This window comes from Thalassophryne amazonica, unplaced genomic scaffold, assembly GCF_902500255.1.
Source record: "Thalassophryne amazonica unplaced genomic scaffold, fThaAma1.1, whole genome shotgun sequence".
In the NCBI taxonomy this organism is placed as follows: domain Eukaryota; kingdom Metazoa; phylum Chordata; class Actinopteri; order Batrachoidiformes; family Batrachoididae; genus Thalassophryne; species Thalassophryne amazonica.
In genome coordinates, this window is record NW_022986284.1 from 64,432 (window position 1) to 89,014 (window position 24,583).

At 42.3% G+C, this 24,583-nt stretch overlaps 1 pseudogene; it reads right to left on the reverse strand.

Annotated features, from left to right (window-relative positions):
* LOC117505978 overlaps positions 1-24,583 on the reverse strand; it is a 98,636-nt pseudogene that overhangs the window by 3,453 nt on the left and 70,600 nt on the right.

The window sequence follows — 24,583 nt, forward strand, 5'->3', positions numbered from 1 at the left end:
AAAGCGCCTTGGGGCAACTGTTTGTTGTGATTTGGCGCTATATAAAAAAAAAAATTGATTGATTGATTGACGTACAGTCATGAAATGACATGAATGAGAAGCAGTTCACTCATATCATCATGTCCACATCTGCTCACATCAGATCACCCACTGTGTGTTCAGATCACCCACTGTGTGTTCTGATCTGATGGTCTGTTTCAACCTGGGGGCAGCCTGTCAATGTGCTGTAGCATGCGCTCGCTCGCCGCAGCCAATCGGCAAGCGATGTATGTTTTTATTTATGTCCACGTGATGACAGCAAGGAGACACACGTGCATCACAGTGGGCAGTTGTTTGTCCATGTCTGTCCAAACACAGTACGTGTCATCCAGCTGGGAAGTCCAGATCCACAGATCTCCGCAGATGCTTCTGTCAGCGGCCACACCCCTGTCAGTTCAGCATACACACCAAAGCCACAGTCGTGGGGCACTTAGACAGATTTCACTGCCAGCACGACAGTGACTGTCTGCTGACTGTTGTCATGTTAATAGTGCGAATGGCCACACATTTTGTAAGTGCCAAAGGAGCGGTGTTAGATGTTCGCGCGTGTCACCTGGAATTTGGCCGACACCTGCCACGAGAGGGATTGATGGGTTCGCACAGCGCACACTGTTTCAGTCGCTGGTGTGTGCAAATAGATGTAGCAACAGGTGTACGAGGCAGGTACGATTTTAAATATTTTCCACACAATTCCTGCTTCACGTGCACTTTATGCACAAATTGAAAATTCGCACTATGTGTGAAGGGGCACTAAAGTTCACCACTTTTGCAACAACATGCCAACACATGCACATCCATGTTGGTATGAAGTCCATTAAAATGTAGCCTACATTTCAAAACAAATGCTGTTGCCAGACTGTCTGCAGATCACCTAAACAAATTCATACTTATTACATTATTACATAGCCTTTACTTTAAGAGCCAGTTCTTATAAAGGCAGGTGGTTATTTAAAACCCCTTCAGATTTGTCCCCCCCCCCAAAAAAAAATTTATGCGCAGATATATGTTAGAAATGAACAAAAATCACATTTTTAAAATCCCTGATAGTGTCAAAGTTGGGTTCAAAATGGCAAAATAACAAAATTTTGGTTTTCCAATGCTCATATTTCCGTGCACCCCTGAGTGAGCCACATCGATTTTCATTTGTGTTAGTCTATCAGGTATGGACTCTCCAAAAATGTGAAAATTTTGGTGGGTGACTCAGGACGCAGCCCACAGGTGGCGCTGCAAATTGCTGTTTTTTTGTAACTGTGCACATTTTCACAGGGGCGATGTGGCCTGCGCCCTTCTTCAGCCAAGATCTTTTATGCATGTGATGATAGATTAGGACCTCTTACTTTGATTTTGATGAAAATTTTGGCGGCTGATTTTGGGCGCACAGGTATAGGGGGCGCTTTTTGCCGCCAAAATGCAAAACTACCACTTTTTCGCACAGTAATTTCTCCGTGTGCCCAAAGTCAAAAGTGATGAAATATGGCTCATATTGTCACTCAGCATCTCCAGTTTCAGTGGTAAAGAGAGCTTTGTGGCTGGTTTTGGTATTGACCCTTTTTGCACCATTTTTGTTGGACCACTTCACGAAAAGGCCAGATATGGTAAATTGGCAACTTCCTCCGATTTTCATAAAACTTACAGAATCTGCTCCCATAACAGGGTAAATGGGTCTCTGTAAGTTTGAGTGCAGTGTGGCAAGCCATTTTGATGATAGAGGATCTACTGAAAGAAACAAGAGAAAAGCTAGAAGAAGCACGCAAGCAAGTGAAGGGTCTGAAAAAGGTGATGCGGAGAGACAAAAAAAAAAAAAAATCTCAGTTGCTACAAGACGTAAAAGACAACAAAATGATAAGCCAAGGTCAGCTAGACCTCCTCAACCTTAATTTTGGTGGAAAAAACCTACACCATTATAGAAAATAAACTCAAGGCTCAAAATAACGGTAAACATGGACTTAGGTATTCAGATGAATTAAAGCAATTTGCAGTTGCCAGAGCTATGAAATGAAAATGTGCAGGGGGTCTGGGGGCGCAGCCCGCGGGGGCCCCAGAAACCAAATTAATTTTTTATCTAATGATACATTTTCAGCATCTCCTGGAAGAAAAAATCTCAAAATTAGTGAATATTTAAATTATCCTATATTCAACCTTTTATTTGACCTGTCAATGTTAATGTTGAAATAACAGAATACGACGTGGAAGTTGGACCTGGAATGATTTTCCTTTTAACTGTAAACTAAATTATGCATTAACTCAGAACAATTAAACTACATGAAATTCATGAAGACTGAAAAGACTGTTAAAGTATTTCAAAAACCACAGCTAAACCTTGGAGAATATTTAAAAATCAGGGTAAAATATCAATAACATACATCATAGTAAAAAAACAAAAAAACAAAAACATATTCTTGTGTAAATTCCTGTAAATCCACTCAAAGCCACAACTTTTTTTTCCAATGAAAGAAAGTCTACATTAATTTTAAAAAGTCTAATCTGGTCTGAAATCCTGTTTGAACAGTGTTTCTTACGGTGTTTTTTGAGGGCACAAGATCTTGTGCCCTCTTGTGAGGGCACAAGATGCGCTATATTTATATAGCGCCAAATCACAACAAACAGTTGCCCCAAGGCGCTTTATATTGTAAGGCAAAAGCCATACAATAATTACGTAAAAACCCCAACGGTCAAAACGACCCCCTGTGAGCAAGCACTTGGCGACAGTGGGAAGGAAAACTCCCTTTTAACAGGAAGAAACCTCCAGCAGAACCAGGCTCAGGGAGGGGCAGTCTTCTGCTGGGACTGGTTGGGGCTGAGGGAGAGAACCAGAAAAAGACATGCTGTGGAAGAGAGCAGAGATCAATCACCAATGATTAAATGCAGAGTGGTGCATACAGAGCAAAAAGAGAAAGAAACACTCAGTGCATCATGGGAACCCCCCAGCAGTCTAAGTCTATAGCAGCATAACTAAGGGATGGTTCAGGGTCACCTGATCCAGCCCTAACTATAAGCTTTAGCAAAAGGAAAGTTTTAAGCCTAATCTTAAAAGTAGAGAGGGTGTCTGTCTCCCTGATCTGAATTGGGAGCTGGTTCCACAGGAGAGGAGCCTGAAAGCTGAAGGCCCTGCCTCCCATTCTACTCTTACAAACCCTAGGACTACAAGTAAGCCTGCAGTCTGAGAGCGAAGCGCTGTATTGGGGTGATATGGTACTATGAGGTCCTAAGATAAGATGGGACCTGATTATTCAAAACCTAAGTAAGAAGAATAATTTTAAATTCTATTCTAGAATTAACAGGAAGCCAATGAAGAGAGGCCAATATGGGTGAAATATGCTCTCTCCTTCTAGTCCCCGTCAGTACTCTAGCTACAGCATTTTGAATTAACTGAAGGCTTTTCAGGGAACTTTTAGGACAACCTGATAATAATGAATTACAATAGTCCAGCCTAGAAGAAATAAATGCATGAATTAGTTTTTCAGCATCACAAGACCTTTCTAATTTTAGAGATATTGCGCAAATGCAAAAAGCAGTCCTACATATTGTTTAATATGCACATTGAAGGACATATCCTGATCAAAAATGACTCCAAAATTTCTCACAGTATTACTAGAGGTCAGGGTAATGCCATCCAGAGTAAGGATCTGGTTAGACACCATGTTTCTAAGATTTGTGGGGCCAAGTACAATAACTTCAGTTTTATCTGAGTTTAAAAGCAGGAAATTAGAGGTCATCCATGTCTTTATGTCTGTAAGACAATCCTGCAGTTTAGCTAATTGGTGTGTGTCCTCTGGCTTCATGGATAGATAAAGCTGGGTATCATCTGCGTAACAATGAAAATTTAAGCAATGCCGTCTAATAATACTGCCTAAGGGAAGCATGTATAAAGTGAATAAAATTGGTCCTAGCACAGAACCTTGTGGAACTCCATAATTAACTTTAGTCTGTGAAGAAGATTCCCCATTTACATGAACAAATTGTAATCTATTAGATAAATATGATTCAAACCACCGCAGTGCAGTGCCTTTAATACCTATGGCATGCTCTAATCTCTGTAATAAAATTTTATGGTCAACAGTATCAAAAGCAGCACTGAGGTCTAACAGAACAAGCACAGAGATGAGTCCACTGTCCGAGGCCATAAGAAGATCATTTGTAACCTTCACTAATGCTGTTTCTGTACTATGATGAATTCTAAAACCTGACTGAACTCTTCAAATAGACCATTCCTCTGCAGATGATCAGTTAGCTGTTTTACAACTACCCTTTCAAGAATTTTTGAGAGAAAAGGAAGGTTGGAGATTGGCCTATAATTAGCTAAGATAGCTGGGTCAAGTGATGGCTTTTTAAGTAATGGTTTAATTACTGCCACCTTAAAAGCCTGTGGTACATAGCCAACTAATAAAGACAGATTGATCATATTTAAGATTGAAGCATTAATTAATGGTAGGGCTTCCTTGATTCGCCTGGTAGGTATGGGGTCTAATAGACATGTTGATGGTTTGGATGAAGTAACTAATGAAAATAACTCAGACAGAACAATCGGAGAGACAGAGTCTAACCAAATACCGGCATCACTGAAAGCAGCCAAAGATAACGATACGTCTTTGGGATGGTTATGAGTAATTTTTTCTCTAATAGTTAAAATTTTGTTAGCAAAGAAAGTCATGAAGTCATTACTAGTTAAGTTAATGGAATACGCGGCTCAATAGAGCTCTGACTCTTTGTCAGCCTGGCTACAGTGCTGAAAGAACCTGGGGTTGTTCTTATTTTCTTCAATAGTGATGAGTAGTAAGATGTCCTAGATGCAGTGACCTTTTCCCATTTGTTTCATCTGTGTTCATGACGACGAACTTTAAATCAACCTAGCACTAATTCCACGGATTCTTGACCTTATAAACTTTTTCAGACTGTGTTTTTCACCATCTCTGTCTCTACGATGTCGCTGTGACACAGACATGCCGCAAAATAATTATTTTAAAACTTGAAGGCTCTTAAAGTTTGCGATGACCACATGCTACATTTAGCTTGGAGCAGCCGCACAGCATCGCCGTAGCAACCAACCAGTCCCGCTTTACGACAACTGTCGCCACAGTCACGCTTTGAGAGAGGCATTTTCTCTGCCAACTTCCGCGGATCCGGGGACACAGACCTTTATTCTGTAACACACAGATTAGTGTCCGCGGACTTATAAACCTTGCACTAACACCCCACGATGATGAAATCCGTGGAATTCCTCGGATCTGCAGAGTTTTCACAGCCCTGAGTCACCCTTCATTTCTAACAGCGCACAGGCATATGACTTCTTGAGGGAATATTATCAGTATGGTTTTCTTCAGGGTGTAAAAAGCCATATTCATTGGTAAAACAACTTGATAATGATTTTATCATATACCTATAAATGATAAATGCACGCAGATCACAATGTGCGTGCTCTCCCTTCGCTCACTGCCTCTGGGGGTACGGATGCGGGACCCGCAAAGAATCCAAGTCATGGCCACAGAGCTCTGCAGCTGCAGTTACTGAGACCATGCAGCTCGGCACAGCAGACAGGGGGGCGGTGTGAGTGGCCCGCTGCGGCGCTTACCGAGCCCACAGACTCAGTAAGCGCATTGGAGGCAGTGAGAGCAATCGCGGTGATAACGACCGGCCTGCCTGATGAGGACGCAGAACACAATGCGCTGTTAAAAAAAAAAAAAAAAAAAGAAGAAGCATGAAAAATTGCACTAAAAAACTCCATGAAAACTGTGAGGGTGGCGAAAGGGAGTTATGTTCTAAAAATAACCCGTGATAGGAGAAATCTGTGATGTAGTCAGCGTTATTTTTTTTACAATTATTATAGATGTTTTAAGGCTGTAAAACCCCTCACTACACACTTTATACACTTTTCTCAAACAGTCATTAACATTTTCGGACTTTTCTCTCCTGTGTAAACTCTCAAAGTTCAAACCTAGTAGGAAAAAAAGAGAACGTTTTCCTATAAATAACTATGATGGCTTTTAGAACTAACAAATTTAATTTTAACTATCAACCTACGAGGTTGGACACATAAGAAATTATTAATAGTGACTCACCAGTATTTCACAGTTCCTCTGACCGCGCCTAATTTGTCGTGGTGCCGCTCACTCTCCGGATTGGATGATTACTCGGGTGGTATGAAAATATTACCCGTCCGTGAAAAGGGTGTATTGCTATTTATTCTTTAGTGTTTTATCCAATCATATTGGAGTATCATTTATAGGTATATGATAACTGCACTTACCACACCCATCCACCATTAGAAGATGGACTTACAGAGTGAACTATGAACCAGGTTTTGGTCATGAGGCCATATTACATTTGAAACACACGGTGCTGGAAAATGATATCAACAAACACTGCACGTTGATGCTTGATGCCATGGCCCTGAAGAAGGAAACTGTATATGACCCCAAAAGTGGTGTTTATGTGGGATTTGAAGATTGTGGGACTTTTCTTCCATCGTGTGGCAACAGAAGCCCTGGTGTTCATGGTTGTTGGACTAACAAACACCCTGTAGCATATTTTTGTCACAGATCACTTGTCTGGTGAAGTACAAGCAGAGATCCTCCAGAAGCTTACATGTGTGCTAACTGATGCAGGAATGAAAATCCACAGAATAGTGTGTGACGTATCATCATATGCTAACCAATTTACAGCTTCCAAGTTGGGATGCTCCGTTATTCCAGGACATATCAAGCCGTGCTTTCCCTGTCCTTTAGATCCAACTGAGAATATTCACATCATATTTGATGCATGCCACGTCATCAAGCTGGTCAGGAACTGTTTTGCAACCATGGGCACCATGTGTCATCATGGTGGGGAACATCTCATGGACTTACACTGACAAACTGAACAAACTTCAGCTAACTGACAGTTTGAACATAGCCAACAAGTTAAAAGCTAAACACATACAATGGCAACAGCATAAGATGAGCGTCAAGCTCACTGTCCAAACACTCAGTTCTTCAGTCGCACATGCCACTGACTTTCTCACAGATGATCTGCACCATCCACAGTTCACTGTGAGTGAGAAGACAACAGATTTTATTAGGCACATGGAGAAAACTCTCTTTGACCTCATGAATTCCCAAGCCCAGCTGCCAAACATTACAAGCATCCAATGAACAATATCACTTCAGTAGCAGGAAGGAGTGGCTGGTTAGGCCTATAAACCTACATACAAGAACTCTGTGATGTTCAAGGAGAACCACGAACCATGGGAAGGAGGAACCCTGCCTGGCTTGGATTTCTGTGACAACAGATTCCATTCTTGCCATGTGTGAGCATATTTATTACGAGGTCTTCATCCATTTCTGTCCACAGGACCATCTTGAGATGTTCTTCAGTAGAGTGTGAAGGTGGGGAGACTGGAACAAACAATCCCAGTTATTTACAGTTCAAATTGTTGCTAAGAAGTATTTGATGAAGAATGTTATAAAGCCATCCAAAGAATGCCAAACGTGACAGTAGAAGAGCCAGTCAACACTTTGTTCCTAAAGACCAGAACCTAAAGACACATAAGTGCACGAATTTGCCAACATTCTCAGAGAAACCATCAGAGTTGTACACTCCATGGCAGGGTTTGTGACACGGCATGTCATTACGGACTGTAAACACACACAGAAACTAATCCCCTGATCCAGTGTCACAAGCTCACTTCAGCTTGCTAAAAGCTAGGAGGACAGAGCTGTTCACTGAGCCACGACATGATGTCTTTACAATCGTCCAGACAAATGGCAAAATACTAACGTCTGACATCCTGTTTCTGTCCGGTTAAGAATTGCTTTCATTGTGTTTTTATTTTAATTTGTCAACCCCATTGCATTATGATCCGTGGTTGCACTAAGGGTAGGATTGGGCAAAATGCAGTCCCATCAGAGGCTTTTTGCCCCCATATAAAAAGTGCCAACATAGCCATTTTTTTTTTTTTTTGTAAGTTGCCGCCTCTGACTGCCTAATTGCCTCCCAGAAAAGAATCAGTGGCTTCTCCACTTTTCATGATAGTTTGAAATTGTTTGAATTTAAAGATGTTGTTGTGTTTGTGTTGAAGTCAGTTATTGTGCACTGCTGTGTTTTACTTTATATTTCATTGAGGAGACATTTCAATTACATTCAAGTGTCTGCTTCAGTTTACACACTCACAAATCCAGGGTGAGGATTTTTGCTTGCTTGCATTTGTGTTTGTTGTTATTTTTCTCCTGTTTAATATAAGATGGTAATAAAAAACATTTAGTTTGTTTTATGTTTTATGTTTGCATTATGAATGAATGAATGAATGAATGATTTATATTCAGGCACGCACAGACAAAATCTCTCATTTACAAAACAAGTCACGAGAAAACAAAAATTAAAACATATAGAACAAAACTCAAACAATTTACCCAATTTAGTGCGGCTGAAAGGGTGTGGGCAGAAGCAGAAGCTTCTAAACGCCCACCACATACTTCAGTTTCTGTGTACAAACAAAAAATAAACACAAAAAAACAATTACCAGTCAGCAATGTAACGCAGTAAAAACATACAAAGTAATACAACAGACAAACAAAAAAATAGCCACAGAGTCAATTTACTTAATTACACAAACTGTAACAAGTTAATGTATTATTTTTATACAGGCTTTTAAAACAAGCCAATGTACTGGATACTTTAATACAGTCCAAACAGCATTATTTCATAGATGACATCGATTCCACAATTTGTTTTTTTATTTTTGTTTGCTTGCTTTTTGTTATGGTATTTCAATTCCCCTACAGAGATATCCCATAATCCCTTGCACGCCAGCGAGTCACTGCAGTCAAAAATAGCCACATGACGACAATTGTGAATGAACATTATACTCCCAAAATGTATTTTTTTTTATGCGTCACGTTAATAAGAGATGCATGCATGAGACCCTGAAAAACTTGCTAAACAAATATTCCAAATAATCCGTGTCTGCTACGTTAACCTGCGTGGAATTAATGAACGCAAACTGAATTTCAGATGTTTTTTATATATATATTACTCTGGAACAAACTGGACAAACAGTGTTTGTAAAGGACAATAAGCAGGACGCCAAAGAGCAAACTTCACTTTCCCCCAGAACAACATGAACAGGAAAGCAAGCGCGGCTCACACCAATCACCACTGTAAATAATGGAGGGAAACAAGCTGAGCTTCTCACATGTTACACAAAACAAACACAATATCAACGCCTAAAAGCCCACAGAATATATTCAGCTTTGTTTTAGGCACAATATACAAAGAGTTTTATGTTGCAATGTTAATGGTGTTGTCCGTGTGCAGCGGTCAAAGTGCAGCCTGATCAGAGCATCTCAGTGCAGTTCTCAATGTTACTGAGATCTCACAGAGCGGCGCCTCTCCGAGGTTCTGCTGGATTTGAAACCTCAATAGGGCGAACACCAGGGCTGAGCTCACAACTGATGTGACACATATATCACATGTTGTGGTATGGTAGGGGACTGTGAGACAATTCTCATGAAATAACAAACTAGTACATTACGGTTAGTGGAAACGTCAGATCCTGTGAAGCCAGGGGCAACAGTTTGATGTATGTTTAAAAGAAGTTTGGAGACACTTCAAATTTTAAGCCCTATATATATATATATATATATATATATATATATATATATATATATATATATATATATATATATATATATATATATATATATTATATATATATAGCATCATGAAACAATGTCCATGGAATAATTTGTTGTAGTGAGAAGCTTCCAAATTTGTCTGTGTGTGTACTTTTTGTTGTTTGTTTTAATGAGGAAAAACTAGGTGATTGATTTTATTTTCCTTTTTATGTTCACAGGAGGACATTATGTAGCAGACCAAAGAGAAGTCCCACCATTTAATATCACACATTCAATTGGAATTGTTGGAAGATCTGTGTGAATCAGTCTTTACAGATTGAAATCCACCACTTTCTGGATCATGAGGTTACAGAAGAAGACCATCATCATACACGACTCATCAAAAGAATAAGTTTGCCTGGATAGGTAGGGAGAGTTCCCATGAGATAAAAAAGCTTTTTTAACCTACCATCCCTGGTTCTCAAGACCAGACACCTAAGTGGCTCTACTCTACTCTACTCTACTCTTTTCTACTCTCCTATTTTATTCTTTCTCTTTAGATATTTAGATATACCTTTGTATACTGGCATAGTTCCACCTTAGAATTGGAATATAATATATAGATATACCTTACTGAATTTTCATGAAGATCACACTCCACCATCATGGACACATCTATACAGAACGTTACATCAATGAAAATAAAGCCTCATGAAGACATCAGCTGATAAGAACCATATTATTTTTGGGCCAGTAGACAATGGGCCTCATATGTCAATGTTGCGCCACTTGTGGCGTAAATTTACGGTGTAAATTTGAAGTACACCAAAGTTGCCGTGACATGTATCAAGCAGTGCGCACCTGCCCATTTCCAGCGTACGCCTGAGGTGACCTTGATAATGCGGCCGGTGGAAAACAATCGTAATTATAATAAACACGCCCATAATATTCAGACTCCGCTTCAGACACATCCTCATTTTACGACCTGGAAGCCAGGAAGATGGCAAAGAAAAAAGAACTCCACCAATCACGACGCGTGCCAATAGAGTGTCAAAGCGGCCGTCGTATCAATGTTTGTAGTATAAATCAAAAAAGTGTTACAGTGGTCCCTCGTTTAGCGGCGGGAGTTACATTCTAAAAATAGCCCGCAAAAGTGAAGTCCCTGAAGTAGACAGCGTTATTTTTTTTTTTACAATTATTATAGACGTTTTAAAGCTGCAAAAACCCTGTAAAACCACTTTATACACTTTCTCAATCAGACATGACCATTTTCTCCTTCACTTTTCTCTCGTGTGTAAACACTCTCAAAGTTCAAACCTTAGTAGAAAAATAGACCAACCTGTTTTCAGGCCCAAACATTTGTTTGAGAAATAAAATATAACGTTTTCCTATAAATAATTATGATGGCTTTAGAACTAACAAATTTAATTTTAACGATCAACCTACGAGGTTGGACACATACGAAATTATTAGTAGTGACTGACCAGTATTTCACAGATCGCACCTCTTCGTCCTGACGCTGCGCCTTTTTCCACTCACACCTGGCTGCAGGTGTGTGTTTCCGTGTGACAACAAAGTTATGAGTAGTTGTTGGCGCTCTTTTTTCTTCTGGGTGAGAAGATTCTTATAAACAGATACGCAGACCACAATGCACTGTAAAAAAAAAACGGCATGCAAAATTGGACTAAAACAATCCACGAAACTGCAAAAGGTGAACAGTGTTATAGCGAGGGACCACTGTATTCTCTTTTCACATGTCATTAATTCTTGACATTGTGGATATTTGCTCACTTAATTAATAAGACTCGCCTAATTTTTCAGATTTCTTTATTTTTAAATGTATTTCTGTATTTATTTTATTGTAACAAACAAATGGAGACGACAAAACCTGGTTGCAGCACGAGCGAATTAAGGGAATGACAACACTACAGTTGTTATTATCAATTTCATTGTCTAAAACGATTACACACATGAAGTTAAGCTCAGCGCTGCTCTGGCTCCAGGCTCTGGAGAAAAAGGCGAGCAGCGCTGTCTTTGCAGTCAGCGCTGTGGCCACGGATCGTGCTCCATAATAATCCTGCAAAGGCGGGATTTGTATTGATTATTATGTAGTATAATCAGGAAAGTGTTATTTATGTTGTGTGTTGGGGGGGGGCATGGCTGGATGTTTTGGTGTTCTTTTCTTTTCTTTGCTCTCCAGGTGGCATGAGGGCTGATTTGTCTGTGAAGAAGGTGCTGGCTGAAGAGTCTTCACCCTCATTACATCATGGAAAGCACCTGTGAGTGGTGCTCACGTGCAACCTGGACGACTTGCAGCTGAAGCAGATAATTGGATGGCGTTCTGCATTTAAGTCATGTGTGATTCAAGCAGAACTGCCGGGAACTCGACCTTGTGACGTTCGTTTGTGAGACGCTGAGGACCGCGCCTGGGTTTTGACACATCGAGCCCGTGAAGCGGGGAGGGGTGAGGCACATGCTGTCAGCACACACGAAAGGTAATTGAGTGTTTGAGTAGTTGTTGATAGTGGCTTGGTGTTTTGTTGCACAGTATACTGGAATTGTGAAGAGAATTTGTGCAGTTTGCTTCTCACTGCTGTGGCGTGAAGGATAAGTGATCCTCCACTTGTTGTGAGAAGCTGCTCATTTGCATAAAGTAAAAAAAAGGACACTGACCTGAGTGTGTTGCTGATAGCGTGTGTTTATTGGAAGATATAGTTGTATCTGTTGCCTTACCTCACCCTTCTCTTTGCTTCACAGAGAATCAGTTTGTCGTGTCCACCTGGGGGGTGGTTGGCGGTGGTAGGAAGTCCAGGAGCGCCGGCTTTAATCCTTGCGGGCGCTGGAGAGCGAGCCACGAATCACTCCACCAGAGGGACGTTGTTTTTATGTTTTTACACTTTTTAAGCACAGGTGAATAATAAATAGTTTCTGTTTGGAACCGCTCTCTGGTTATTTTTAGCGCTGGGTCCTGTCTGACGCAGGTCCGCTCCTCAACCCGCGTCGACACATAATTTATGTAACATATGCATTGATTTGTATAATGGCACTGTTTATCATGTTGATCATCTTCATTTTTATGTGGATTCCAGCGCTGGTTCATTTTGGTGTATAATTTACGCCACCTCTCGACCTGGTGTATATTTTCAGCGCAGCGTACGCCAACGACCACATTGATAATGCCAAGTAGCGCAGCCGTTTTGGGCTACACCGCATATACGCTCAAATATCACCGTACCGCAAAGTTGAATACATGAGGCCCAATGTGTGCAGTTATTAATTAGTGGAGGATGTATTTTTGATCTGCATATGTGCCCTAAGTATACACCCACGCCTATTTGCTTTTTAGGAAGTTGGGAATTGCCATGCTATTTTTTGGGACCAATATTACAACTGAGTGATTGTTGCCCCGTGAGCTCGAGTCCAGACTCGAGCTCTGTATGCAGGCCTAGACTGTCATCAAGGTGACCAATCCTGTCTCTAGCTTACAAGCTACCTCGAGGAATAAAGACAAAGGCAACTGACATTTCGATGTATTTACCATGTGAAATAAATGAATGCGGCCTGTGTGCACAGTCTGGACTGTGTGTATGACTAATGAATTGATACTGGATTTTTACTGTAATGAACTGATTGCAGCTGGAACAGATCAGATCCGTGGACACTTTCAACAGAAATATTTGGAATGTGTGGGTATCAGGGGAGGTTTTATACTTTACTTACATAATATAATGTGAATTAATGGTACTGGCTCAGTATTCAGGTAAGAACAGTATTTTAACAAGCATTTTACAGGCTTTTTCCGTATGTAATCTGCACTGAAAATGCATGTGAAAACATGTCACATCCGTGCACTTCATCAATATTTTGCCCAGTTAGGAGGTGTGTCATGTCGCCCTCCATGAGAGCGACATTCGCCTTAAGCAGGCAGCATGACTGCACTCTCTAGTTCTCATATAGGGCTCTATGCTAGTTTACTGACTATCTGCAGCTTATACTGGATTTACCTTCTTCGTAGTTGCAGTAGACTCCTATCCTGCTTGGGATGGGACAGTCCAGTGTTCGAGCCTTGTTGTTGTGTTTGGCTGTGAGGCTCTGCTGCAGCCATTGTTTAAGATGAATGCACCAGGAGGCGCTACTTTTCCCCATTGGTCAAAGCGGCCCAAGCTCCGCAAGGCCACGCCCACAGCAAAGGCTTTACTCTCCTTGTCAAACCGCACCTCCCAGTACTGCTGGCCGGCATCAATCACAGTATCAGCTGGAGGGCAAGACAACACACAAAGCAGTCTTTGTTATCTCAGTATTAATGCTCTGGAGTCCAAGAGCATTTTCTCAATTTAATCATACCTTAAGAAATTCCCCCATTAAGGTACTTGTATAGAATATAGTGCACATGTGTTGTTGTTGACAACAATCTCTTCTTTCTGAATGTGAGGCATGTATTTTTTCCAGGCCACTCTGCAAATGTTATAATTTGTTTCTAATTCTGAAAATATGACATTTATGTTTTTTTTAAATTCTTCAAATCCAGAATTCTTCAAAATCTTGATCCCCAATTCCAATGAAGTTGGAATGTTGTGTAAAATGTAATTACAAATAGAATCCAATGATTTTCAAATCCTCTTCAACCTATATTCAATTGGACAAAGACAAGATATTAATGTTCAAACTTTATTGTTTTTGTGCAAATATAAGCGTTTGGGAACTGAGGGACACTAATTGTTGAAGCTTGTAGGTGGAATTCTTTCCCATTCTTGCTTGATGTACGACTTCAGTTGTTCAACAGTCCGGGGTCTCCGTTGTCGTATTTTGTGGCTTCATAATGCGTCACACATTTTCAGTGGGCGACAGGGTCTGGACTGCAGGCAGGCCAGTCCCAGTACCCATACTCTTTTACTACTAAGCCACGCTGTTGTAACACGTGCAGAATGTGTCTTGGCATGGTCTTGCTGAAATAAGCAGGGACGTCCCTGAAAAAGGACGTTGCTTTGGATGGCAGCATGTGTTGCTCCAAACCTGGATGTACCTTTCAGCATTGATGGTGCCATCACAGATGTGTAAGTTGTCCATGCCATGGGCACTACACACACCCCATACCATCACAGATGCTGGCTTTTGAACCTTTGTGCTGGTAACAATCTGGATGGTCTTTTTCCTCTTTTGTCCAGAGGACACGATGTCCATGATTTCCAAAAACAATTTGAAATGTGGACTCATCAGACCACAGCACACTTTTCCACCTTGTGTCTGTCCATTTCAAATGAGCTCGGGCCCAGAGAAGGCGGGCGGTGTTTCTGGATGTTGTTGATGTATGGTTTTCACTTTCCATGGTAGAGTTTTAACTTGCCACTTGGATGGTTTTCTGAAGTGTTCCTGAGCCTACGCAGTAAGATCCTTTACACAATGATGTCGGTTTTTTAATGCAGTGCCGACTGAGGGATCGAAGGTCACGGGCATTCAAAGTTGGTTTCGGCCTTGCTGCTTACGTGTAGAAAGTTCTCCAGATTCTCTGAATCTGCTGATTATATTATGGACTGTAGATGATGGAATCCCTAAATTCCTTGCAATTGAACATTGAGAAACATTGTTCTTAAACTGTTGGACTATTTTTTCATGTAGTTGTTCACAAAGTGGTGATCCTCACCCCATCTTTGCTTGTGAACAGCTGAGTCTTTTGGAGATGCTCCTTTTATACCCAGTCATGACACTCACCTGTTTCCAATTAGGTGTTCTTTGAGCATTCATCAACTTCCCAGTCTTTGTTGCCCCATCCCAACTTTTTTTGAAAATGTGTTGCAGGCATCCATTTCAAATATTTGCACAAAAACAATAAAGTTTATCAGTTTGAACATTAATATCTTGTCTTTGTCGTGTATTCAATTGAATATAGGTTGAAGAGGATTTGCAAATCATTGTATTCTGTTTTATTTACATTTTACACAATGTCCCAACTTCATTGGAATTGGGGTTGTATATATAAATCTATATACATAGGGGTGGTGGCCAAGTGGTTAATGTGCTTGGTTTCAGTTCAGAAGGTTCCGGGTTCAAATCCCACCCCTGCACATGTCTCCATGTAATGTGGAGTTGCGTCAGGAAGGGCATCCTGTGTAAACCTGTGCCAATTCAACATGCAGATCTACCTTGGATTTGCTGTGGCGACCCCGAGTGCAAACAAGGGAGCAGCCGAAGGGACTTACATATAAATCTATATACATAAAGGGCTACGTCTGTCTGTCCGGGATAAACTCTCAAAACTATAATATGTAGCCCTACAAACTATATATATATTGAATCCTCATGACATGGGACAACTGGTACCTTTTTTTTAAGTTGAACTGAAAATTACCCCCAAAATAGCCGGCTGTGGATATGACCAGGCAAATTCAAGTTTCCAGCCCTGTATATGTGTTGGCCATCTCTGTTTATTTATATTATTTATACATTATTATATTATTTCTACAGCACACAGCAAAACAACAACATGCTTAGGCTGAGCCGCCCATGACCCTTAATTGGACTAAGCGGTTGAAGATGAGTGTGTGTGTGTGTGTGAGGAAAAGATGAATGAGTGAATGCTAATTGTAAAATGCAGCAGTGGCACCAACTATGGACTACAGGCCAGAGATCTGGAACATTACAAAACCTCTACCTGTGTGCAGCATGTCTTCTCTTTTAGATTAATTCATTTTCAATGAAAAATTTGCTTAAAAAAAAGTCCATTGCTACCTTGGGCGGAAAATTGCTGCATTGATTCTGAAGAAAATAATCCCTTCATGCGTCTTTCCATAACTTTCTTTGTCAGCAAGACTAAAAAAAATATTAAAGTGTTTTAAGGTCAAGGACCATTCTTTCAGCGTTAATAAACATTAACTGGTGTACTGCAGTGAGGATCTCCCACTAACAGCAACTGCAGCCAGAGTGCAGCTTCTCATAAGGTCAGAGTGCAGACGCACCATGTGACATTCCCCCTCAAGGTCTGACAGACCCAGAGACACACACACACACATGCACACACACACAGACCCAGAGACAGACACACACACACACAGACCCAGAGACAGAGAGACACACACACACACAGACCCAGAGACAGAGACACACACGCACACAGATCCAAGACAGAGACACACACGCACACACGCACAGACCCAGAGACACACACACACATGCACACACACACAGACACTGGTTGGAAGGCTTCAGGCTGAAGTGAATTAAGGTCAGTTCTGCAGCATTAGTCCTGAGAGAAAGGACACATGTGCATTTGTGAAAACTGTACCCAGCACAGTGTAGGATTCAGCTGTAAACCGGTCTCTGCCAGGCCGAGTTGTCGGCGCTCTCTTTGGTGACATCAGGGTGGTCCTGGTGACACATGAGACAGATGACTGAGCAAATATTTCTAACCTTTATACTCAATGAAAATGATTGTACAAAGACTGACGAAGAATCCCAGTTAACAGAAACCTGGCTGGGGAATGCAGGCGGTGAATTGGTCCGGTTCTTGTCCTTGCGTATATCCTGAATTTTCCCTCCACTGCTGTCCCATTCCACATTCAAGTCCTCCGACTTTCAGGTTCTGGTGGATGAACTGGCGTCCAGTTTGAAGGTGAAGGCTGAGACCAGAAAAAAGGCATGAACACACCAGAAACTGAGGACATTTGCCCCAATATTCACAACCCATAAGAACCCAAATGGTCTAAATGAAACAGTAAGGCCGGGTTTCACACGACAGGATAATTTTGCCGATATCGACCCGATCTTCCCCTTCCGACAATCTTAAGGACTCCCCGACAATCGTGATGACACTAAAGATAATCTTATAAGATACACCTGTCGTGTGTGGTGTGTTCAGAGCGCTCTGATCTGCTTGGAAGGGCGATCAGGAGCGCTCCGATCGCAAATTGGGGATATTCAACATGTTGATTTTTTTGGCCCGATATCGCTGTGTGTGTGTTGTGTCCTCAGACCAAAACAAGTATGCAGCCTGCTGAATGTGACGTTCAGAGCCAATCAGAAAACAAGGTAACGGACGCACGGAGCAGAAAATAAAATCAAAACAGCTGTTCTGACTTAAGCCTGGTTCACACGACAGGATTTTAAAATTATCTTTAGGTTTCCAAACCTGAGAGACCACACACATGAAGATAAAAAATCATGGATCTAACAGGTTTGGTCGTACAGTGTGTGGTGGTTCAGCCACACGGTGAGGACAACAACACCACACACCAACAGATTTCACACACGAACATTTACAGTTCAGACAGGAAATCTCACAAAATCTCTCGAGATTAAACGTGACCTCGTAGTAAACAAACGGAGGTACTTTGTGGACTATTTAAAACAGAGGGAAAAAAATGATACAAAAAGAAAAAGAAAGGCGTTCTTTAAGGAGTGGAGACAGTGTGACCACCGGACTTTCTGGTAAGTCAGAAACAGCTGTTATTATTTTATTTCCGCTCCGTGCGTCCGTCACCTCGCTTTCTGATTGGCTGAACGTCACATTCAGCAGGCTGCGTGCTCGTTTGTGGTCGGAAGAACAGCACACACACTGTAATATCGGGCCAAAAAAATCCAACATGTTGAATATCCCCGATTTGCGATCGGAGCACTCCTGACGCCCTTACAAGCAGATCAGAGTGCTCTGAACATACCACACACGACAGGAATATCTGGTAAGATTATCTTTAGCATCATCAGGATTGTTGGGCCGTCCTTAAGATTGTCGGAAGGGGAAGATCGGGTCTGATATCGCCTAATTACCTCCCGTGTAAACCCGGCCTTACCAGAAAGTCCGGTGGTCGCGCCGTCTCCACTCCTTTAAAGAACGCCTTTTCTTTTTCTTTTGTATCGTTTTTTCCCTCTGTTTAATAGTCCACAAAGTATCTCCGTTTGTTTACTCTGAAGTCCTTTAATCTCAAGATATTTTGCAAGATTTCCTGTCTGTGATGTCCGTGTGTGAAATCTGTTGTGTTTGTGTTGTTGTCCTTACCGTTGGCTGAACACCACACACTGTACGACCAAACCTGTTAGAGCTATGATTTTTTATCGTCACATGTGTGGGCTCTCGGGTTTGGAAACCTAAAGATAATTTTAAAATCCTGTCGTGTGAACCAGGCTTAAGACGACCTATGGTCTAAACTCTGACCAGTGTATGTGTGGGCTCTCGGTTTTGGAAACCTAAAGATAATTTTAAAAATCCTGTCGTGTGAACCAGGCTTAAGACGACCTATGGTCTAAACTCTGACCAGTGTTCTCACCGTGGGTTTCCAGGGTAACCGGTTACAGAGAACATCTCCTGCCACAGCCTTGTTACACGCCTTCACTCTGAACGTCATGTAGCGGCTGTCAAATCGCAGACCTGGTAATAAAAAGTAATTAGTCTCCTTGAGCCAGACTCCTCGTAGCATTACAGCGGACAAACACCAGAGTCTGGCTGCTACCCCGTGAGCGTGTGCTGCATCTCTTGTATTCCCTCACCACCATCCAGGGGTTGTCCTCTCTGTCCGTGGCGGCCCCTCGTGGTTAGTGCGCCTGTGTTCCAGGATGTAATGTTCTATCGTGCTGTCTGGCTCTGGTAAGGTCCAGACCACGGTCACCGTGTTGTCACACACCTGACACATCGACACTTGGATCTCTGGAGTGGCAGGAACTGAGTGGAAGAGAAAGAGTTCTGAAAACCACCACACACATTTTCAAATATGGACAGGATATATTTAGGGAGACCATGGGAGCCAAATCCAGATTTATCTGGCAAAGCTAAAATTCATCCATTTACTATACAACATTAACAAAGCTAATATTTGGCTACATTTTCTTCAAAACAGGTTGATAGACACTTTGATGTGCTTTACCTGTGAGAGGTCTCACTACTGTGTGTGTGTGTGGTGTGTGTGTTGTGTGTGTGTGAATGTTTGCATGTGAGAGAGAGAGAGAATTTGAATTTTAAAACAGTTTTATTCACAACAGTTGAGTTACATCACTTCCATCGTACTGTTTTTTTTTACAGGCGTCAGCATGGAGCACCAAGCTCCCATTTTGCACAGACGAGAGAACATCATTGATGCACCATGTGTCTCTGAAGGTGTCCATGTTATCAGTTAGAGCATAAAGCTGGAAGTCCACTCTGATCCGGGCTGCCAAGAGTCCCTTCAGCATAAACTCAGGGTCCACTGACCCCTGAGCTAAAATACAGTTTTTCAGTCTTCCAAGATGGCCACTTGGCGAGTCCACAAAGCAGGTTAATTAACACATGCAAACCTCCTGGATTGTGCGCGATATTTCGGACAAAAAATAAACAAGTACATAGTGAACAACAAACCCAAGCCCACGAAACCACCTCCCTAACAACCCAAACAGCCCTGACAACCGGTGACACTGTGCAAAAACATGAACAGTTTCCCTAAGTGGACAAAAAGGACAAACCCCATCAACCCCTGGATCCAGGTGCGCCAGATACCCGTTTGTAGCCAGAAGCCCATGTACAATCCATCACTGGAGGTCCCCTATGCATTTGTCGACTGGGGGTTTGTACAGGCTTCACCAGCACCCCACAGGAGACAAGGCGGCACCAAAAAACTCTGACCACTTCAATGCCGCCAACCCTGCCAAAGAGCATAAGCATGACACTTTGACACGGGTAAAATAGAGAGCCTTCTTGCCGATACTCTCAAACTCTCCCAAAACAGTTGTCCTGAAAGACAGGAGAGCCCCCTGGTCCCTCCTGCCATGCCCCCACAGCAGGGTGAGACAGTCAGAGAGGGGAACACGTACTCACATTCATCATCCCACTGGTCAGACAGAGTATGGTTCTATCAAACGCTCTGTGGGCCCTGGCAGGGAAGCACAAACCTCCTCCTCCACCCTGAGCAGCATCCTGGAGGACCGAACTCACGATGATTCCACCAGCCTCCCAACAGACGTGTGCAGTAGATGGCCCAATTTGGTGCACCCCGCCTCCCTCAGGCGGGACAGCACAGTGGCAGATGACAACCCAGGAGAACTAACAAAGTCAGTGAAGAAAAGAGGCTCCTCAAACAGCCACATCCCTGGTGTGCCGACGTCCCTGTGCACAGAGAGGACCTACCATGCCTGGAGAACTGACTGGTAAAAAGCTGAGGTGCACGTCCGATGACGTCCCGCCGATGTAGGAGGAACAGATGTTTATCATACCCAAGATCAGCCTCCATCCTCAGCAGGACACATGCTGTATCCTGCCAGCTCAATCCTGAGGTATACAACAGTCTCTGAGCAGCCTGCAACCTGAAGGTCGACACCTGAGCAGAAATGTCCACCAGCCCCTGTCCTTCTTCATAAAGCGGCATGTATAACACGGGAGCTCTGATCCAGTGATGGCCTGACCAGAAAAAGTCCACCAGTAACCGCTGTAACTGCTCAATAAGGCCCCGTGGTGGAGGGACGACAGACACTCTGTGCCACAGCGCAGAAGCGCCCAAGTTATTAGTGACCAGAACCCGCCCCCTATAGGACATCTGGCGCAGCAGCCATTGCCATTTGTACAGTCTGGCACACACCTTCGCCACTAAGCCCTCCCAATTCCTCCGACGATACCCATCTGTCCCCAGAAACACACCCAGAACGTTCAAACCCTCCACTGCCCACCACAGACCATGTGGCAGACATGGAGCAGCCCCTTCCTGCCACCTCCACATCAGGACAGCTTCACTCTTCCTCCAGTTCACTCTAGCAGAGGTTCCCATCTCATAGAGCCGTAAACTATCTAATAATCCATCAACGTCCGCCGGATTCGTGACAAAAACCATGATGTCATCTGCATAAGCAGAGAGCACCAGGGGAGGAGATAGTTGAAAACCCAGCAAAACAAGGCCAGACAGTCTGGCTCTAAGGTGACACAAGAGTGGCTCAATGGCAAAAGAGTACAGCTGACCTGAGATGGGGCAGCCCTGTCTTATACCCCGCATTACGGGGACTGGGCAGCTCAAACCTCCCCCAACCTTAAATCAAATCAATTTTATTTATATAGCGCCAAATCACAACAAAACAGTTGCCCCAAGGCGCTTTATATTGTAAGGCAAAAGCCATACAATAATTACAGAAAAACCCCAACGGTCAAACGACCCCCTATGAGCAAGCACTTGGCGACAGTGGGAAAGAAAACTCCCTTTGAACAGGAAGAAACCTCCAGCAGAACCAGGCTCAGGTAGGGGCAGTCTTCTGCTGGGACTGGTTGGGGCTGAGGGGAGAGAATCAGGAAAAGACATGCTGTGGAAGAGAGCAGAGATCAATCACCAATGATTAAAAGTAGAGTGGTGCATACAGAGGAAAAAGAGGTGAATAAAAAGAAACATTGGGTGCATCATGGGAACCCCCCAGCAGTCTAAGTCTATAGGATGGTTCAGGGTCACCTGATCCAGCCCTAACTATAAGCTTTTTCAAAAAGGAAAGTTTTAAGCTTAATCTTAAAAGTAGAGAGGGTGTCTGTCTCCCTGATCCGAATTGGGAGCTGGTTCCACAGGAGAGGAGCCTGAAAGCTGAAGGCTCTGCCTCCCATTCTACTCTTACAAACCCTAGGAACTACAAGTAAGCCTGCAGTCCGAGAGCGAAGCGCTCTATTGGGGTGATATGGTACTATGAGGTCCCGAAGATAAGATGGGACCTGATTATTCAAAACCTTATAAGTAAGAAGAAGAATGTTAAATTCTATTCTGGAATTAACAGGGAGCCAATGAAGAGAAGCCAATATGGGTGAAATATGCTCTCTCCTTCTAGTCCCTGTCAGTACTCTAGCTGCAGCATTTTGAATTAACTGAAGGCTTTTCAGGGAACTTTTAGGACAACCTGATAATAATGAATTACAATAGTCCAGCCTAGAGGAAATAAATGCATGAATTAGCTTTTCAGCATCACTCTGAGACAAGACCTTTCTAATTTTAGAGATACTGCGCAAATGCAAAAAACCAGTCCTACATATTTGCTTAATATGCGCATTGAAGGACATATCCGGATCAAAAATGGCTCCAAGATTTCTCACAGTATTACTAGAGGTCAGGGTAATGCCATCCAGAGTAAGGATCTGGTTAGACACCATGTTTCTAAGATTTGTGGGCCAAGTACAATAACTTCAGTTTTATCTGAATTTAAAAGCAGGAAATTAGAGGTCATCCATGTCTTTATGTCTGTAAGACAATCCTGCAGTTTAACTAATTGGTGTGTGTCCTCTGGCTTTATGGATCGATAAAGCTGGGTATCATCTGCGTAACAATGAAAATTTAAGCAATGCTTTCTAATAATACTGCCTAAGGGAAACATGTATAAAGTGAATAAAATCGGTCCTAGCACAGAACCTTGTGGAATTCCATAATTAACCTTAGTCCGTGAAGAAGACTCCCCATTTACATGAACAAATTGTAATCTATTAGATAAATAAGATTCAAACCACTGCAGCACAGTGCCTTTAATACCTATGGCATGCTCTAATCTCTGTAATAAAATTTTATGGTCAACAGTATCAAAAGCTGCACTGAGATCTAACAGGATGAGCACAGAGATGAGTACACTGTCTGAGGCCATAAGAAGATCATTTGTAACCTTCACTAATGCTGTTTCTGTACTATGATGAATTCTGAAACCTGACTGAAACTCTTCAAATAGACCATTCCTCTGCAGATGATCAGTTAGCTGTTTTACAACTACCCTGTCAAGAATTTTTGAGAGAAAAGGAAGGTTGGAGATTGGCCTATAATTAGCTAAGATAGCTGGGTCAAGTGATGGCTTTTTAAGTAATAGTTTAATTACTGCCACCTTAAAAGCCTGTGGTACATAGCCAACTAATAAAGATAGATTGATCATATTTAAGATTGAAGCATTAATTAATGGTAGGGCTTCCTTGAGCAGCCTGGTAGGAATGGGGTCTAATAGACATGTTGATGGTTTGGAGGAAGTGACTAATCAATCAATCAATCAATTTTTTTTATATAGCGCCAAATCACAACAAACAGTTGCCCCAAGGCGCTTTATATTGTAAGGCAAGGCCATACAATAATTATGTAAAACCCCAATGGTCAAAACGACCCCCTGTGAGCAAGCACTTGGCTACAGTGGGAAGGAAAAACTCCCTTTTAACAGGAAGAAACCTCCAGCAGAACCAGGCTCAGGGAGGGGCAGTCTTCTGCTGGGACTGGTTGGGGCTGAGGGAGAGAACCAGGAAAAAGACATGCTGTGGAGGGGAGCAGAGATCGATCACTAATGATTAAATGCAGAGTGGTGCATTACAGAGCAAAAAGAGAAAGAAACAGTGCATCATGGGAACCCCCCAGCAGTCTACGTCTATAGCAGCATAACTAAGGGATGGTTCAGGGTCACCTGATCCAGCCCTAACTATAAGCTTTAGCAAAAAGGAAAGTTTTAAGCCTAATCTTAAAAGTAGAGAGGGTGTCTGTCTCCCTGATCTGAATTGGGAGCTGGTTCCACAGGAGAGGAGCCTGAAAGCTGAAGGCTCTGCCTCCCATTCTACTCTTACAAACCCTAGGAACTACAAGTAAGCCTGCAGTCTGAGAGCGAAGCGCTCTATTGGGGTGATATGGTACTACGAGGTCCCTAAGATAAGATGGGGACCTGATTATTCAAAACCTTATAAGTAAGAGAAGAATTTTAAATTCTATTCTAGAATTAACAGGAAGCCAATGAAGAGAGGCCAATATGGGTGAGATATGCTCTCTCCTTCTAGTCCCCGTCAGTACTCTAGCTGCAGCATTTTGAATTAACTGAAGGCTTTTTAGGGAACTTTTAGGACAACCTGATAATAATGAATTACAATAGTCCAGCCTAGAGGAAATAAATGCATGAATTAGTTTTTCAGCATCACTCTGAGACAAGACCTTTCTGATTTTCGAGATATTGCGTAAATGCAAAAAAGCAGTCCTACATATTTGTTTAATATGCGCTTTGAATGACATCCTGATCAAAAATGACTCCAAGAT